Below are 19,918 nucleotides of genomic sequence, written 5' to 3'. Positions count from 1 at the left end.
TCATCCCTTCTGTATTGTTTTATACTTTTTCGGACTTAAGTGATTAGATGACGAAAAAGGAATTTTGGAGTTAACTTTATGTACCTTTTCAGACTCTCTAAAAATGAAAAGGGCCGAGTTTTCCTTGTCGTTAGACTCGTTAAAATCACTAAATAGCAACAAACTTGTCTTTAGACGAGAACGAGTTTCACTATCGCTAAGCTCGTTAAAACATAGCGATGGGCTTGCCCGAAGGGCAGGTTATAGAACAAGCATATGTTATCCTCCTCAAGCTTGACAAAAATAAAGAGGTACTGGTCAGCAATGACTGGGGAAAAATTGGGAAAAATCAAGAAGTCTTTGATGGTAGCGAGTCGCTCTTGAACATGACACTTTTCCTCCGTACCACATCGGGTTGGGTTGTTTCATTCACCGGTCACATCACCATGGTCTTTGCCACACCATCCATACTTGGGGTAATGCTACCAATCCATCACATCAGTGTCGCCATATGTTCAAGAGAAGTCGTTCAAAAAGAGTCAACCAGGTCCCATCCACTGCCATACATTATCCTTCATCCATTTCATGACCGCCACCCTGAATCATATGTTACAGATCGTTTTCACCTCCATTAAAATCATTAGCTCCGTTCCGTGTCACTGATGTGGGATTCATTAAGGCCCTCCTTTGACGGATTGCTTCTTGTCGACATCAGCTCATTATCCAAGAAGTTGGTCTAGGAACAACCCCTTCAATACTTTGAAGCTTGCATGCCTCAATGGCAAGTTTCTCACTTCCGGCGACAGGTATACCTCAATGACCTTCGACCAGAAGATTTTGCGTGGTGTTCGACGCCAAGTCCTTTATTCACACCACGTGAATTGTACTGCAGTACCTTGAGGGTCATTATCATTATCGGTGATTCCTCTCGCGCTTGTTAACGGTTTACATCATTGACCGGTAATCAAGCGATGTCTTTCCATGTTCGACTTCAGCACAATTCTCACATGGATCGACTTGTACTTAGAGTGAAGATCGAACGAGTTTGAAGACCCCAAATCTAGTTTCATCCATCCGGGCTGTGATATATATTCAGGAAATATAAAGACATTTTACATGTACATCATTGCAGCAGATGATCATCCTACTCAAAGGATGACAGTTTCGCCAGAATTATCAGTCTACCATCAGACGATCGTCTGTTCTATGTACCAAAATGTATTTATAAAGCTATGCATGGGAATGCCCGCCTCAGCTAGATCAAGAAAGCTGTATGAATCATAATGTATTGTATTGTATCTTATTACAGGTCTCCTCCCAGCAAATGGATGAACTTCGGACTCCCCTGGATAAAGAATTTCACCCGATAAACGGCCTCATACTTTAGGGGGCAACTGTTATAGACATTTTTGTGCCTTGCATCACTGAGCATGAAATGTCAATAATTAAGGGATCCAAAGTCCCTAAACATGTTGTTCCTACCCCTAGAGGAACAAGGCCAGCAAACCACAGCAATTCACAGAAGTTCTCCACCTGAAAACACTCAAAAACTGGCCAATTCTGGATCATGTCAACTGCTCCACTTAGCATCTGCGCTGAATGTCAACTGCTCCACTGTCTACCTGCGTTGAATGTCAACTGCAAAGAAGGCTACCTGCGCTGAGTGTAACTGGACAAGTGGCAGACTCATTTCTCAAGGTGTCAATGCCCAGGAAGCTTCCAAAATGACACTTGGGTCAGGGAATTCGACTGGTGATGAGTAAGAGGTTCCAAATCTCCAAGTGGAAGCAAGAACCTCCAAGTGGACTCAAGAACTGAAGTGGGAGAGGACACTAGTCACTTCTCAAGCTGACTCATCCTCTCTCCAAAAATCCTTTATATAGATCTCTCTCCATGAGGTCATGGGAGGCTGGAATATTGTGATTGCAAAGAATTGCTGTTGGATTGTGGTTAGATGATTGGGTGTTTATGCTTTGAAAGGGGCTGAAGAAGGAATTCCATTCTGCTGGGAAGGAGATGCTGGGTTGGAACCCTATGGGTTGTATCTCTTCCTGAACCTTGTTTATCAATCAATAAAGCTTCTTGGTTCTTTCCTATATGATGGTGTTTATTGTATGATTTGCATTAGTGTATTTGATTTACTTCTAATCCTGAATCATTTATGAATATGTATATTTGCCTTTGCGTTGTGTCCTTCTCTCGTTGCATGTAGATGTTCTCTTGTCACAGGTAGCTGTTCTCTTGTGATCTCGTGAGGAGGCGAGTAGCTGTGGACACCCAAAGAGGAGAGGATCTAGATCGAGGGACAACCGGAAGATAACGGTAAGTCTACCAATCTCCTCTCTTTCATATTTCATAAAGGAAGAAACCGACGTAGCTGTATTCGTTTGTTGCTAGGGTACTGTCACACCTTAGGTGGATAGGATCGTCCTGCATAGGCATTTTTCCCCACAACACACCCCCTGTTCACAATACCTGCAGACCTGCCCGCTCTATCTCTAAAGGAGTGAGTGCGGACCCCTGTGAAAGTCAAAAAGGCGCAAGTTTATTCTAAAAACTCACTTTGGGTTAATTCTAGATGATTCTAGAAGGAATTTTGATGTGGATTGTTCGCTCTTAGGTGGTTCATGCATCCCAAAAGAGAAGGAGCTAATCCCTTGATGAGAGGAGCTATCCCTTTGAAGGAGGGCTTTGTCCCTTTAAAGGAGGACCTAGTAACTTCCCTCCATTGCACTATCAATTAAGGCATTGGGCTGGTTGCTAGGGAGGTTAGAAGCTGAACATTTTTTAGGGTAAATGCTGGTGGAATTGAGACTTCCTAGTTAAGCTTGAGAGGAGAGATCACATACCTTTTTGGCTTCATTGGGAAGAGAGTGAAACTTGTCAAAGTAGAGGAGACTTCCTATTGGACCCTGGGAGGAGCTTGTACAGCATCAAGGCACAGGTTGTAAAGTTCTTCTTTGATTTGAATTAATACAACCAGATTCATTTTTCTCAACAAATTGCCTTATGTCATTTGTTTCATGAATTCCTTGATCATCATGTTAAGTATGCTTTATGATATTGGCTTTTCAGGTGCTATTTAATTTGTTTGCTTGTTTGTGTTTGCAGATTCGCAACAAGGGAGCTCATTTGGATCAAAGGAGAGAGGCTTCCACAAACTTGCTTTGGACCCAAGGTAGGCCTAAACACTTGTTTGCCTTTGTTTATAAATGCATATTTAGAGAAAGATAGTTTTTGATTGGCTTCCTTGTCACTAGATATCGTTAGATTCTAGGAAGGTATATCTTGTCCGCAAGATCGACTCATTCCGTGTGACAAAATGGCAACTCCACTGGGGACTTGATTTTTTCCTTGTTTTTACTTTGACCTGAGAAACTGTGTTTTTGTTTCTGTTTTTGGCTTGTTGTGTGTGGAATTGGGTAGATTTAGTAGATCTAGGATTATTTTTTGTTTTTCATAACTTTGGGAGAGGACCGCACCCTAGGCTTGGGACACAGTGCAGACATATCCGCACTTTTGCTTTTAGCACAGAGCGGTACCGCACCTATGTTAATTGTGGCCTGCGGACCTTGTCAAAATTTTGGAAAACCTAAGATTTTCTCTGTTAGTCAGCTTAGTTTTTGTTTAGATGTTGTTATCCCCTGCCCAGACCTACATATAACTTGTCAGAAGCTTTTCTTAGGTTAATTCCATTGGTGTTAGGGTTTTAGGTGAAATTCCTAGAAGTTTTGATTGTTGGGTTTGGTTTTCATTTTGGTCTTGTAGTAGCTCTGAGCTTAGAAGCTGTAGAAACCTCAGATCACCTTGGTTTTTAGTAGCCTTCTTATGAGTCTGACCATTTGTAAAATCTACCTTTGTTGAGGAATCCACCTTGTGTTTTCTCTTTACGAAACTTCAAAAAAGCTTGTGTTAAAAGTTTGGATTTCATTTTTAGAAAAGAAAACAAAAATTGGTTATTTTTTGACTGATTTGTGATTCTGGACAAATTAGTCCTTAGTTTGCTTGTAGCTAAGTAGAACATCCTTGAAAAAGACATCTTGTAAGCTTTGACTTCAAATAGGTTTTTATAGTTTATAGATCTCAAGATTAGTCATTTCCATAGTTTTGAGTGTTTTATAAAAAATAAAAAAATCTCTTTTGAAAAAGTTTGTTTTTGTAGTGTTTGAGTGTTTTGAAAGAAAATGGAAATTTTTGTGAAAATAACTAGTTGTCTCATTTTGAGTGCATTGGAAAAGACAAAAAGCTCTTCTTTTAATTTGTTTGTTAAGAAAGATTTGTGTTTACAAGTATTTGCATTCTCAAAATCTTTCCTAGCTAGAAGTTCATTGAAGGGAAAAGATTGCTTAATCATCTTAAGTGCATTTTTTAGTGATTTCGAGTCGAGTCTTCACACCACGAGTTTCATCTCCACACCTCTTGACTTAAACAAAAACCAATAAAAATAACGCTTAAAGTAAAACTATCTAGTAATATTCTTATTTCTAGGGCTCTGATACACCAATATAGCTTAGGCTAGTGTCTTGGAGTAGGGAGTAATTAACTCTCCAAGAAAGTAAAACAAACAAGTAGTTGTATCTTGCGGTAGGAGAGAAATCCAATTGTTGCATTTATGCTCTGGGAAAGCTCCTCTTAAAGGAGAAGCACGAGATCGTGTCCAAACCAGTGTGGGAATCAATCCTTCCTTATTGGGAAAGACGCTAGATATTCACGTATTAAAAATGGTAAACCTCGGATTAACCATTGTCGAGGAGCCTGGGGTCACTTGTTGGTAAACCTTGGATTATGTCAAGGAGCCTTCAAGCGGATTGAGCTTGTTACTCTGCCCTTGCGTGCGTATCGGATCGTAGACTGTTCCCCCAGGTATATTTGTTCCCGTTGGTAACCTTAGTGACCATATTCTATAGGATTCTTCCTAAGGTGACAGTGGTGGGAAGATACCACTCTATTTGGAGCAGACGTCGGCTAGACTCACTTGGATTTTCTGGGGGGTTCTCTTCACTCGAGACGGTTTAGTGGAGGAACTTGTGCCAGTCTATTCATTAAGCAGGTCGCTGGGGTAACTGTTCCAACCGCCATTTCTGTATTGAACTTTGCGACGTTGGGCTTCATCACCAACTAGTGTTTTCAGTAAGGAAAGTTACTGTTTGTGTGTGGTTTGAACTCCTAGATTCTTTAGGTGTGTGATTCAAATTTGTTTGGTTATTTAGAGGCTTTAGGTGGTTTTCATTGAGATTTTATGTTGTTTGCGTGTGAAGTAGTTAAAATTTTTTAATCGTGGCTGAATTATCGAGGAAGTCCTGTAGACTTCGGGGCCAACCTCCTGAGTTTTCACCGAGCCAGCATGAAGGTTTAAGAGCCCTCGTAACTCCTAGAGACAGTATAGTTGGGTCACCTGAAGAAGGAGAATCTTCTTTGGTGGTACATCCTGATTTTCAAGCTTTAGTAGCAGATTATAATCCACAATCAGTGTCTGTTTCCGAAATTACTGGTAGCTTTTCATCTACTAGTGATATAGGTGAGGAACCTGAAATATCTGAACCTGAAAGTGAATTTGCTGCTACCCCAACATCGGGGTTTACCACTCCAACTTCTAGTGGTCCTCGTTCACCCAGGGTAGAAAGAATAATTACCCAAAATCTTCTTTCTAGACTTATAGCTATCGAAGAACTTGCTACTCCGGAAGAAGTAGGCATCCCTATCCCTGAAAATCAACCTGTTATTGAACTTAGGGAGCGTGAATCAATTTTTTACAGTCCACCTAGGAGCAGTGCTTGGTATCTTTCATTGACTAATTTTTTGGAAAACCCAGGGCTAAGTTTTTCACCACCTCGTATTCCTTATCACCCAACACCTAGAGGTTATTATCCTCCGTTAAATATGTCAAGACAGTCGTCCATGTTTACTCAATTGCCAGAATCCTTTTTGTACGGTGGTCCTTCTGTTCCCTCTGGGTATCAGTCACTTTCTGGTACTTTTGCGGGAGCATCTCCTCAACCCATTGAACAAGGGTTATTAACTGGAAACAATGGTACTAAGCCGTTGAGTGTAGAAGATATTCTCATGATGTCAGGTACTATTCCTAATCCTCAACCTCAAGGTGGCCAGTTACCGCCTGGGGGGCAGCCTCAAAATCCTCAATTATCGCCTGGGGGGCAACCTCAAGGACAATACATACCTACGAGACAGTACGTTCCTCAAGGTCAACCCCAGACTCAATATGTACCTCAAGGTCAACCCCAGTATCAATATGTACCTCAAGGTCAACCCCAGTATCAGTACATGCCTCAAAGGTATCAACCCCAAGGTTAGTACTCGAACCAAAGTTTCCAACCACCCTCCGGTCAATCATATGTTCAAGGAACGGGAAATGTACCTTTGAATTATCGACCCTACCCACAACCCGGTTATGGTCCTCAATATTCTCAATCTATTATGGGTCTATACCCCGGAATGAACTTAGTGTAGGATCCATTGCAAACTCAACAGGTCTTGCAACCGAATGTACAGTTGTCATCTCAAACTAGACAACCCTTAGTTTCTGGTTCACCCCAGCAACTTGTCCAGTCTACTATTCAAACTTTTGTACTTTCGGTAGTTTCTCAGCCTGGGCCTAGTATGCCTCGTACTACGCCTCAAACGGCTGCTGCAACTGCTGCAACATCTGTTCAATCTACCCCATCTACTTCTGGAGTATCGACAGCTCCGGTTTCTACTGTTCCTATATCTACTCCTCAGACATCTTTACCTCAATCTGGATCCACAATTAAAACTTCGGTTCAGATGCCTGTAGGACAACCTGGTTCAAGTACGGTTGTCGCAAGTCAACCACAATTTACTTATCAACCGTACCAATTCGGTCCTGTTGTGCAGCAGCCAATCTATCAGTATCAACCGTACCCTAGGTATACATATCAACAACCTCAACAACCCCAATATGGTCCGGTTAATCCTGGTTTTCCAAGAGGATACAATATCCCAAATGAAATTCCTATTCCTAGTTATCCTGGATATCCTCCTCCTGGGGCTGGTCTCATGACCCAGAGTTTTAGGGACCCTAATCGTTAGTTATCGTTTATTGCAACTTTGGACTTGCCTGAATTGTCACGCCTAACGAACGATCCCATTAAATATCTTCCGTTTTGGCCGCCAATGCCGAATAAGTTGCTTAGTGATATTCCTAAGTTTGAAGGCAAATCAGGAGAGGACCCGTCGAACCCTGTGATGACTTATCACCTCTGGTGTGCGTCTAACTCCATTTCAAATGATTCAATCCATCTAAGGCTTTTCCAGCGCACTCTAATTGGTCCTGCGGCCAAGTGGTACATTGAGATACAACGAGCCACTTTTTATAACTTTAGTCAGTTAGCTACTTCGTTTTTAACTCATTTTCAGTTGCTAGTCAGATATGACAATGGCACGGAATTACTAACTTCATTAAAGCAGTCGACGTCCACTTACATTTCAGATCACATTCATGAATGGAGATGTCGACAATGTTTAGTGAAGGTTTTTATTCCGGATTAGATCTTAGCTGAATGGTTTGTAAAATCTTTATTGCCAAAGATCACTGAGGATGTAGCTAAGGCCGGATTCGTTACTGAGGAGCAAGTAATTGCTCAAGCACAGTACCTTGACTTGGTTTATACTCAGTCAGGTACGTTACACAAGAAAATCCCCGATCTTCCTAAGCAAAATCAAATCGCTGCAGCTCCTTCAGGGTCTCATGCCGCTGATGGTATGATTGGTATGGTTAACACCAAAATTAAGAAGAAGTCTTCCAAGAATTCTTCTCCTATCATAACCTTGCCAGATTCCCCGACAGGAGATTCTTCCGTGGAGATTTCCGCCGATATTCATGTTGTAGAGTCATCTATAGCCAAATCAAAATCCGGTGGTAAGAAGAAAGGGAAGAAGAAAAATAAAACAGATAAAAATTCAAAAGAGAAACCAGAAAAAGTGGAATCAAATGATGAGAAATGCAAACCTCATTATCCTTGTCTCATTTGTGACGAAGAGCATTTTACAAGAGACTGCCCTCATCGTGCAGAGGTTTCGAAGATTGTCAAAGGTTCCCAAACACCACCTATTTTGAAGGATCCTTTTCCAAGTCAAGACAGTAAGATGATAGGTTCTTCCTTGAATGCCAATGAAGAACCCATACTGATGATGTCCCATGTTAGGATTGCGACTCGATCGCATGATTATGGTAGTAAAAGTCCTGTTGATGGTAAAGAAGCAGAATCTTCTCATTCTAACCCATCAACCTCAACTCCCGGTTCCGATCCACTACAGATCGAGAAACCTAATCCAAACTTAGTAATCAAACCGCCCGCCAAGGGTATACTTCGAAAGTCAGATTTCAATCCACATGTGAGAGTGGCTCAGAACTATAACATTGTTGAGGATTTAGTTGTATCACCTTCAGAAATTTCAGCTTTGGAAGTGCTGCAATCATGTCCAGCACAGCGTAAATTACTTTTTTCGGCTATAGGAGCTGTTGACGTTCAGGACTCGAACCTAATAATTTTCGATCTATAAAATAGTACACCGCGCTTGCCTCATCAAATAGCTTTCCAGATCCCAGTGATAGTAAAAAACAGGCCTATTCATAGGACTGTGATTGATGAGGGAGCCTCAACGTGTATTATGTCGATTCAGTGTTGGAGATTGCTTGGTTCTTCTTCACTAAATCAATCCCCGATGATTCTAAAGGCCTTTGATGGATGTGGGTTTCATCCTTTTGGCATTCTACAGGATTTACCTATAGGGGTTGAAGGAAAAACTGTTAATCTAGATGTGGAGGTGGTTGATTCCCCTCTAGATTACAACCTTCTCTTGGGTCGTAGTTGGTTTTACGCTATGACAGCTGTCGTTTCATCGGTCTTTCGAGTTATAAAGTTTCCTCATAATGGAAAGATCGTAACAATAGACCAGTTGGCTTACTTTTCGTCCAACCTAGCCTCTTCTGAAAGCATTCAGCATGTCGGTAAAATGACTATCCCGTATAAGGATGTTGGAGTAGGACTAGTTAAAGATGCCAGTTTACTGGGAACTTTTCCTTTTCCTCCGATCAACACATCATCTTCTTTTGCAACCATTCATATGATTTTGTCAGACACCATTGTTTATGATGATCCTTGGATCGTACCTTCTGAATCTGAGATAGACTCATTTGGTGATGCTATGCCTTTAAGTCCATATGAAATTGCGTATTAGGCCGTGCAGTCGTTTTCCGACCCATCTTCAACCAAAATTGACTTAATGAATGTGGTCCATGAGGAATCACTTTTCACATCAAATTCGGATTCAACAACGTTTTCCGAACTTGTTCACTCTGATGAGCAAATTCGTGAAATCCTATGTGTAGATGATTTACCATGGGAAGATCTCCATCACAAATCTTCGTTCTTACCCAAGAATGATCGTTTTGAAAATCCAATGAAAAATCCTGATTCAGAGTTAAATTTGGGAAACATTTCTCGAACTATTCCTATTGACATTAGGTTAAGCCTGGAATTGTTGAAAACATTCATATAGGTGCCTCGTGTATAGAAGATGAAATTCAAATATATAAGGCCCTATTTCAAGAATTCCACGACGTGTTTGCCTGGTCATATGAGGAAATGTCAGGAATTGACCCCGCAATTGTTGTTCATGAAATCAAGACTTACCTAGACGCTTAACCCATCCGACAACGTTTGCATCAGATTCACCCAAGAAAAGCTGCTACTATTAAAGCAGAAGTTGAAAAATTACTCAAAGCAGGTTTCATTTATCTGATTCCATTAACGGATTGGGTATCGAATATTTTTCCGGTTAACAAAAAGCAAGGGACAATAAGAATATGTATCGATTATAGGGACATTAATCGAGCTTGTCCAAAGGACAATTACCCAACTCCCTATATCGATCAAATCAATGATGATTGTGCCGGCAACGAAATATTCTCCTTCATGGATGGTTTTTCTGGATACAATCAAATCAATATTCTACCTGCCGATCAACCAAAAACGGCTTTCATTTCTCCATGGGTGACATTTGCTTATTGCAAATTACCCTTTGGGCTCAAGAATGCCGGGGAAACTTTTCAAAGGGCCATGTCTTATGCGTTTCATGACATCAAGCACATTGTGCAACCCTATCTCAATGATTTGCCTGCTCATTCATTACATCGACCTGATCATCTCATCCATTTACGAGCAATCTTTATGAGGTGTAGGCATTATCAGATTAGGTTGAATCCACACAAGTGCGTTTTCTGTATAGAAATGGGTCAATTGATGGGGTTTGTTGTTTCAAAAGCCGGCATTCGCGTCGATCCCTCGAAGGTTGAAGCTATTTTCAAATTGCCTCCTCCTTCGAGTCTTCACCAACTCCAAAGTTTGCAAGGGAAGGAAAACTTTTTACGACGATTCATTCCTAGCTATGCCGAGATTACAAAGGGTTTTACCCGGTTGTTGAAATAGAATACTCCATTCTATTGGGATGAGATAGCTAAGAAATCTTTTGATGCACTAAAACATGCGTTGACCCATGCACCGTTATTGCATCCACCCAACTACAACCAGGACTACTTCTTGTATCTCGCCGCCTCTTATTCCACCATTGGAATGGTCTTAGTTCAGGAAGATGAATTCGGTACTGAACATGTGATATATTACCTTAGTCAAACTTTAAATCCAACTGAGCTAAAATACTCACATGTGGAGAAATTGGCATTGGCAGTTGTTCAAGCTGTCCAATGTTTTCGTCACTACATTTTACTACGTAAAACTACAATAATTTCTGATTGCAACCCTATGATCTACATTTTGACCAAGCAATTACTAGGGGGAAAGTACTCCAAATGGATTGTGATCCTGCAGGAGTTCGACTTGGAATTTGAAAAATCTAAGTCTAAGAAATCTTTAGTTTTTGCGGAGTTAATGTGTGACTTCCCGCATGCTGACACGGAAACTGTGGCAGAGGAGCCCATTGCAGACGAATCCTTGTTTCTAATCAGCACTTTAGATCCGTGGTATGGGGATATCATCATTTATCTCCAGACCCAATCCTTTCGGCTAGAAATTTCAAGGTCAGAACGTCAAAAAATATGATTCCAGTCCCAACAATTTAAAATAATTGGAGATACTCTTTATCGCCATGGGGCGGACTCTGTTTTTCGACTTTGTTTAACTCACGAGGAAGCTGAAAGGGTTATAAATGACTGTCACTCTGGAGCGTGTGGCGGTCATATTTCTGGGTATGCCACAACCCAAAAGATATTGCGCGCTGGCTACTTCTGGTCGTCTTTGTTTAAAGATTGTATTAACACAGTCCAAAAATGCCACAACTGCCAAAATTTTGATCGAAAGATGCGCGCTCCACCTGCTCCTCTCCACCCTATAATTTCCATTGGTCCTTTTGCCAAATGGGGTATCGATTTTATTACATGTAACCCTAACTCGGCCGGAGGGCATGCGTATATCATCCTTGCGGTAGATTATTTTACTAAGTGGGCCGAGGCGATGCCTACATTTGAGGCAGACGGCAAAACAGCTGCAATTTTCGTGTTCAATCATATAATTGCTAGGTTTGGTGTTCCACAAGCGATTATCACTGATCATGGGCGTCATTTTCGAAACGTTATGATGACTGAACTTACAGGCCAGCTTGGCTTGCGTCACGATAGTTCAACTCCTTATTATCCACAAGCTAATGGTCTGGTTGAATCCATCAACAAAGTTTTAGTCATCATGATCCGACGAATCATTGGGATTCACTGGTCGAATTGGCATAACATGCTATTTTTAGCACTTTGGGCGTATCGAACCTCCGTAAAAACGTCAACAGGGTTCACTCCTTTCCAACTCGTTTATGGTTTGGAATCTGTGTTACCCGTTGAATGCGAAATATCGTCATTGCAAATGGCCATCGAGTTACTTCCAGCCACTTCCGAAGAGGAAAAACGTTTGTTATACTTGGCTCAATTAGATGAGAATCGACGTGATGCTGCATTGGTGATCGAAACTCACGCCAAACATATTAAAGCTCAGTATGATCGAAATGTGACCCCTCGAAATTTTTCGGAAGGAGATCTAGTCCTATTGTACGATCAAGCTAATGATAAATTAGGCGCTGGAAAATTCGTTCCTATGTGGCATGGTCCTTATGTTGTCAAGCGAAAGCTAGCAAAAGGGGCCTATGAATTAGTAGACTTTGACGGGTACTCTTTAGGTAAACCCAGAAATGGTCTTTACCTGAAGAGGTATTATGCTTAAAGAATGGGTATGGAGATTTTTAGTTAGGACAGTTTTCTTTCTAGCTGGTGTGTTTTAGTTTAAAAAATGTGCTTAGCTTAGAGAGTGTTTTTCGTCATTATTCCTACTTATCTTGGTTTTACTCTTGATATTGCAGATGTCGATGCCTCTCCAAACACACATTGGTTTCGCTGATGGTGCTTGTCATAATACACGGAACATTTCATCCGCAGCTTGGGTTATCTATTCGCCCTCTGACGAGTTGGTATCTATGCATGGGGTAAGCCTCGGTCAAACAACGAACAACATTGCCGAGTATAGTGCAGTGATTGAGTTATTATCTGAATCTATTTCATTTGGGATTCAGAGTTTGATAGTGAGGTTAGATTCTGAACTCGTTGTATTACAGCTTAATAGAGTGTATGCCATTAGAAATCCAATGTTATTGAGATTATTTTTGAGAGTACGTCTCTTGGAACGTGAATTTGATTATATTGAATATCAGCATATTCCAAGATCTTTAAATACATTAGCAGATGCAATTGCTTCTCGAATGTTAAGTAGACATTTGCAATAATCATACATGTAAATTTAAAAGCATTCCATAACATGATTTACAAGATAAGCCGGTAATAGTGATATATATAGTAGTGTGTCAAAATATACATCGTCCTCGATCGTAGGTTGAAAAACACCTTATGATTGGCAAAAATGATAAGTACAAAAAGAAAAAATGTCATATGTGTCTACAATAGGCGATCATCCTATCACTGGTGATGATCTCAATAAGAAACCACTGTACAGGCCACCTTACAAAGGAACCTCCTAAAAGGTCCTGGGACCCCAATCACATAGCGATATAGTCGACGAGGAATGTCATCTATGCCGGTCTCTGGAATGTCCCCTGTCAAGCGCTCTAGATGACTCTCCAACTCGGCCAAGGTCTCTGTTGATTCGTCCTGTGGGGCTGGCACCGCTGCAGTTGGTTGTTTCCTCTCGTAAGGCCGGAGAGTGGCTGGTCGCTGTGGACCCACATTTGTATTGAAATTTTTACTATCATTTTTGGGATGACATAAAAACAAAAATAAAATAAAATAGGAAAATGTTGAAAATGATTTTACCTGAGTCATCCCATTGCTCTCCTCGTGGAAGAGCCATGTCTGGGTCACTGTGAAAATCTACCCCAACGTAAGGGAAGTCCTGAATAGCAAAAACCTGGTTTTCAAACCAATGGAAATACTTAGGTTTGAATCGAACGACCTCTGTCCCCTCGTCAGGATGATGGGCCATAACTGCAACCCACCGCATCAGTTTGGGCTCTCGAGGAAGCCCAACTCCAACAGTAAGGTGCTGTGGGACCAACATTAGGACCCTCTCCAGACCAAAGCTCACAACCAAAGCCCCATAACCAAAGGTCTTCAGTTGTCCGTTCTTGGTTCTGGTCAGTTGGCCTTTTACATTAGCCAACACAGCATCGCACTAGTTGAAGACGGTGCCTCGAAAGCAGTCAACTGCCATCCGCATCTGGGATCTGGTGGCAATATGTAGTGCGGCACTCCTGCAAAGTCTGGTAACAGTAAATGCGATCACCATGAGTTTAGGACGGGATTAATGTCTATCCCTTTGTCTCTAGCCTGGTTGTTGCAGAACTCTAGCCAGAGGCTATCGATAGACTGGCCACCTGGTCTAGTCCCGAATAGAGTCAAGTCTTCGCCTCTCTTCGGCATCAAGCATGATGTACACTCTACATCCAACAAAAAGGCAAATTAGAATGCAAGAAATTAAATTGTTTGGGTCAATTTTGAGAATTTTTGGGTTAAAAACCCTTGCTGCGGGGACCACACCCTCTCTATTAGAGACAGTGCGTGGGTCTGCACCTTGCCTTCATGGAAGGTGCGGACCCCTGACTTTTTCCCCATTGAGAAAAAGCCGGGGTCTGCGGGCTGCCAGTGTTATGCCTACGGGCCCCCGCGTGCGGGTTTCTAGCCTAAAAACCCTCTAAAAAATGAAATAAAACCCTAAAACACAAATTGAAACTATTGAAATTGAAGAGTAGGATGATGTGGATTACCTGGAGAAGACGGTGTTCGATTCCGACGGATGGATTTTCTGCAATCTTCACGGGAAGTTTCTGAACAAAAGCACTATTTTCTCACCCAAATCTTAAACAGTAAAAATGAATTGACGAAAGTCCTTTTTTATAAGTTTTTTGAATAAATTAATTGTAAATTTGTTTATGTTTCACTTTAGAAAGGTAACTTTTACAGCATTTTTATCCATCTCAAATAGGTATGAGTAATGTTTGCAATTTTTGTTCAGGATAACGGATTGTTCAGGCGAAATTGATCATTTTCGACGGAAAAAAAAATAATATATATATATATATATATATATATATAAATAAAAATAAAAATTTAGAGTCACCTTTAAGCTCTTTTCTGACTCCTAAAACATGAAAATATCGCCGAGTTTTTCTTTTTAAACTCGTTAAAACGGAACTAAAAAGACGGTCCACTTACAGCTCTTTTCTGACCGTAAAAAAATGAAAAGATTGCCAGATTTTTGTCGTTTCAAATTCGATATTGGTTATAAAATGACGTGTCGTTTATCGCTTTTTTACTTTTTCGGATCAGGGGCACTAATTACGAAAAGTACTCCTTGGTCGTAAAGATCAAGCGGTTCTTTCAACTATTATTTTATACTTTTTCGGGCTTGGGAGACACAAATTTATGAAAAAGGTCAACCCTGGAGTCTTCTTAAGTTTTTTCAGACTCTCTAAACTTGAAAAACGCCGAGTTTTTCCTATATTGGACTCATTAAAATTTAACAGTAAAGGACCTGTTCAATTACAAACAGGAATGAACCACTCCTTCTTAGGGTTCGAATTTAAACTAAGTTGGACTCATCCGAAGGATGAGCTTATAATCAAGCAAATGTTATCCACCTCAAGCTTGTCAAAAATAAAGAGGTACTTGCCATAAATGGTGGGGGAAAAGAGAGAAAAATGAGCCTGTTTGTCATACTTTGTAACCACTCTTGAACACGACACTTTTATTCACCCGGGTTGGGAAATCCTTTGCCTAATAGTTGATCAAACCACATTTGAAAGTCTTCAGTCGGTTTCTGGGTATTAACTTTGGGTCAATTGTCACCAAACCATCTGTTGTGTTGTTATGTGTTCAAGAGGTCACTGCCAATAAAGCCATTCATCTGCAAAATATCTATCATCCATCTTGACCATCCCTGAGTCAGTCCTTGCAACTAAATTTCTTCAACTTGATCTATGATTTCGTGTTGTGGGCTCGCCTACGACGGATCGTTTTCTATCGACTTCATCTCATTATCTAGAAAGATGATTTAGAAATCGTCAGTACCTTGGGATCTGCATGCCTCAATGGCAGGTTTCTCGCCTTTGACGACAGGTTGCATCATTGACCTTCGATCAAAGGATTCCGTGTGACATGTTCGACATCAACACATCTATTCACATCTCATGGATTGTACTGGGTACTTTGAGAGCCATTGACATCATTGGTGGTTTTTCTCACACTTGTTAACCGTTTACATCATTGACTGGTAATCAAGTGGTTTCTACCATGTTCGACTTCAACACATTCATTCGCATGGATAGAATCGTACTGTTTCGGGAAGTAGAAATGAAGACCCTGGATCTAGTTTCCGCAATCCAGGCTGCGAGGAATTTTGTATTCATTATATTGTGGACTATTCATAAACAGATGGCTGCATCCATACTGTGTCTACATGTGTCTATACTTGTGATGTATTACAAGATCATTCCTATATCAGAGCAGTAGTTAGTTTTCTAAGTCAGTTTTGATCTGAGAATGGGAATGCCTACCTCAGTGATGATATGATCTCATATATATATTTTGCATTGAATGTCTTTTATAGGTTCCGATCGGGCTCTCCACAAGATGATCCTCGAAATGATAAAGTATTTCACTCTTCCTAAATGATAAATGAAATCCTCATCTACTATAGACTTTGCACTTTAGGGGGCAATCTGTTACACAAAAATATCGTCACCATGATTATTTGCAGTCAGTATGGGTCTATCGTCACTTGTACTGTCCTCCTAAGCAAGTCTTAGACCTCAGATCTTCAAGTCAAGCTTTGAAAATGAGAGAAAGACATTGAAAATCAACAAATCTCTAGTTCCGAACTTTCTCTCACTATTGCCTGCGATCCCACACCCCTGTTCACAATACCTGCGGACCTGCCCACTCTGTCCCTAGAGGAGTGGGTGCGGACCCCTGTGAATGTCAAAAAGGCGCAAGTTTATTCTAAAAAACTCACTTTGGGTTAATTCTAGACGATTCTAGAAGGAGTTTTGACGTGGATTGTTCGCTCTTAGGTGGTTCATGCATCCCAAATGAGAAGGAGCTAATCCCTTGATGAGAGGAGCTATCTCTTTGAAGGAGGACTTTATCCCTTTGAAGGAGGACCTAGTAACTTCCCTCCATTGCACTATAAATTAAGGCGTTGGGCTGGTTGCCAGGGAGGTTAGAAGCTGAACATTTTTTAGGGTAAATGCTGGTGGAATTGAGACTTCCTAGTTAAGATTGAGAGGAGAGATCACGTACCTTTTTGGCTTCATTGAGAAGAGAGTGAAACTTGTCAAAGTAGAGGAGACTTCTTGTTGGACCCTGGGAGGAGCTTGTACAGCATCAAGGCACAGGTTGTAAAGTTCTTCTTTGATTTGAATTAATACAATCAGATTCATTTTTCTCAACAAATTGTCTTATGTAATTTGTTTCATGAATTCCTTGATCATCATGTTAAGTATGCTTTATGATATTGGCTTTTCAGGTGCTATTTAATTTGTTTTCTTGTTTGTGTTTGCAGATTCGCAACAAGGGAGCTCATTTGGATCAAAGGAGCGAGGCTTCCACAAACTCGCATTGGACCCAAGGTAGGCCTAAACACTTCTTTGCCTTTGTTTACAAATGCATATTTAGAGAAAGATAGTTTTTTATTGGCTTGCTTGTCACTAGATATCGTTAGATTCTAGGAAGGTCTATCTTGTCCGCAAGATCGACTCATTCCGTGTGACAGTGACCATACTAGGGACAGTTGAAAATAAAATCCCCTTATTTCATAAGGATTCTAGGCTTCCAGATGATGAGCTTAGGATTGGAAAGGCTGAGTAAGTTGGTTGTGTCCCGTAATTTCTCTAAATAGCATGCTGGCTTCGAGACAATATACCAGAGCGAGTCCAGACCTGAACCCTCCTCATATTTACGAAAACCCCAATTTGATCCCAAGACTCCTTCGTCAAGAAAGCACCATAACTTCCGTGTTCAAATCCCATTCATGTCCCGATATTTTTGAGTATCTTGAAGAGCTTGAGTTTGACGAACGATTTGAGATATCACTGTTTGAATCTAAATCTGAAAGCGTTGTTGATTATACCGTCCCCAATCCGCAATTTCTTGTAGACCTTGAAATAGAAAGAGCCAATAGACTAATTGATAATTACATTGCAACACAGCCCCAAACTCCAAGTGCAAGCCCCTTGCAAACTGTGCACACTCCTCCAACACCTCCAAGGCCAAATCCACCGAGAATGATGGTTGCCCATTTCACACCCCTGGTTCTACCCCAAGTTCTAGATGACATGCCAAATGATTATCAAAGTAAAATCCCTTTTTTTGATGGCACTCCTAACAGTATTATAGCTCAACAACATGTAGATAAAATGGTAGACTTCTATGAACTTCATGAGATCGATGCGGAGAACGTGGCAATGAGGATCTTTGTACAAACATTTGCAGGTGATGTGAGGAAATGGTTCAGAGGTTTGACGGCTGCAAGTATCACTACCTTGGCTGAGCTACAAAGACAATTTTTGAACCGGTGGGAAGCAAAAAAGAATCCCCTTCAAATTCTGGCTGAATACGAGCAAATCAAATGGAATGCCGGTGAGTCGGTCCAAGATTATTGTGTTAGATTTAATGCAGTGTACAATGAAATTCCAGACCATCTAAAGCCACCTGTGGGACTAGCGATGATGAAGTTTCCAGATGGTTTTGATGCTGACATAGCATACCAATTAAGAGAAAGAGAACCGGCTACAATGGAAGACATGCAGAAAATTGCGGTTAGCGTTGAGGCAAATTTGTTGTCTAAAAGAGGTAGAGCGAAAGCAGAGAAGAAAACCATGGTGAAAGAAGAATCTTCTTTAATGGATCAACTTCTCAAAAAGGTAGAGCAGATGCTTGAAAGGGTAAAACTTGACAAGCCAGAGCCACAAGTTAGGAATCCTAACTTTCGTGGCCAACAGCAGCCCCAATAAAGAATAAGACAAAGAGATCAGCGAACTCAAGAGCAGACAACACAACAGTCGGTACAAACACCCTTGTAGCAGAATTTTGTACATGGACTGGAGTCAGATGAGGACGGGAATTTAATAGGCGAGGAAAACCATCTCTTTACTCTAAATGAGCTGCCTACTTACACCACTGAAGAGGAAGAATGTGCAGTGAATTCAGCTACACACCAAGACACTGATTTTATTCTAGCTAGCAACACCGTGTTGGAAGAAGAATCGGAAGAATATCAAAGGGGGTATATGAATGCTTTGTCCGCACAACAGCAGCAATATTCTCTTAGAAATAGAGATGTGCTGGCCAAACCAATTCAGAAAAAGAAGGAGGGTGAAACAACAAAAAATGATTCATCAGCTACGCAAAGAAAAGGAAAGGAGGCGGTTGGTCCGGAGAGCAGCAAATCAAAATCAGCAGAATAATCACAGCAACCAGCCACATCAAAAGAGAAGGAAAGGAAAGAGATCCCAGTCAAAGAGGTAGAAAGAACTCCCACTTTTAGCCTAGAGAATGAGATTTCTAAGCTAAAGGTATCCATCCCCTTGACTGAAATAATGAAGAACAACAGTTATAGAGGACAAATTTCTAAAATTTTGAATTTGGACCCAATGTCCGACATGGTAAATGTAGAAGATGATCAACCTCAAATGATTTTTGGACCAGCAACAAATGGTGAGTCTCCTGATAGCGATGTGCCACCCTTCTATATCAGTCTATGATTGCATGATTTTGTGCTACACAACGCCATGTTCGATTCCGGAGCTTCTCACAATCTCATGCCCAAGGCTATCATGGATAAGCTTGGTCTGGACATCACCCGACAATATCATGATCTCTATTCATTCTATTCCAGCATAGTAAGATGTATAGGACTCATCAAAGACTTGGTTGTGAGTTTAGATCAGCTTCCTATGAAAAATGTTCTAATGGATGTAGTGGTAGCAGACATTCTCCAAGGTTTCGCATGCTTCTTTCAAGGTCTTGGGTAACGAAACTGAAAGGGACACTACAGATAGATTTCTCCTATGCAACAATCCCGGTGTTTGGACAAATGAGGAAGCTATATCAGGAACAAAAGATGAAATATATGATCACAAGCAAGGAGAAACCCATAAATCATCCTATTAACTATGTACATACAGATTTAGAGTCTTTTGTTTTGTTTTCAGATAGTTTAAATGAGATAGATAGTTAGATAGTAGAAGCAGATGACATTCTGGAAATAACAGAAAATTTCAAAGAAATATTGAAGAAAGAAGGACAATAAAAGCAGCAAAATATTGGGCAATCAGCTGAAAACACTGGACAACCAACAGTCAAGGCACAACAAACAGATTTCCAGCATTTGCA

The sequence above is a fragment of the Pinus tabuliformis genome, chromosome 3_2 (genome assembly GCF_031772625.1).
Source record: "Pinus tabuliformis cultivar Carrire ecotype Pingquan chromosome 3_2, CPIR1, whole genome shotgun sequence".
NCBI lineage: Eukaryota > Viridiplantae > Streptophyta > Pinopsida > Pinales > Pinaceae > Pinus > Pinus tabuliformis.
Note: the sequence above shows the minus strand (reverse complement) of the source record.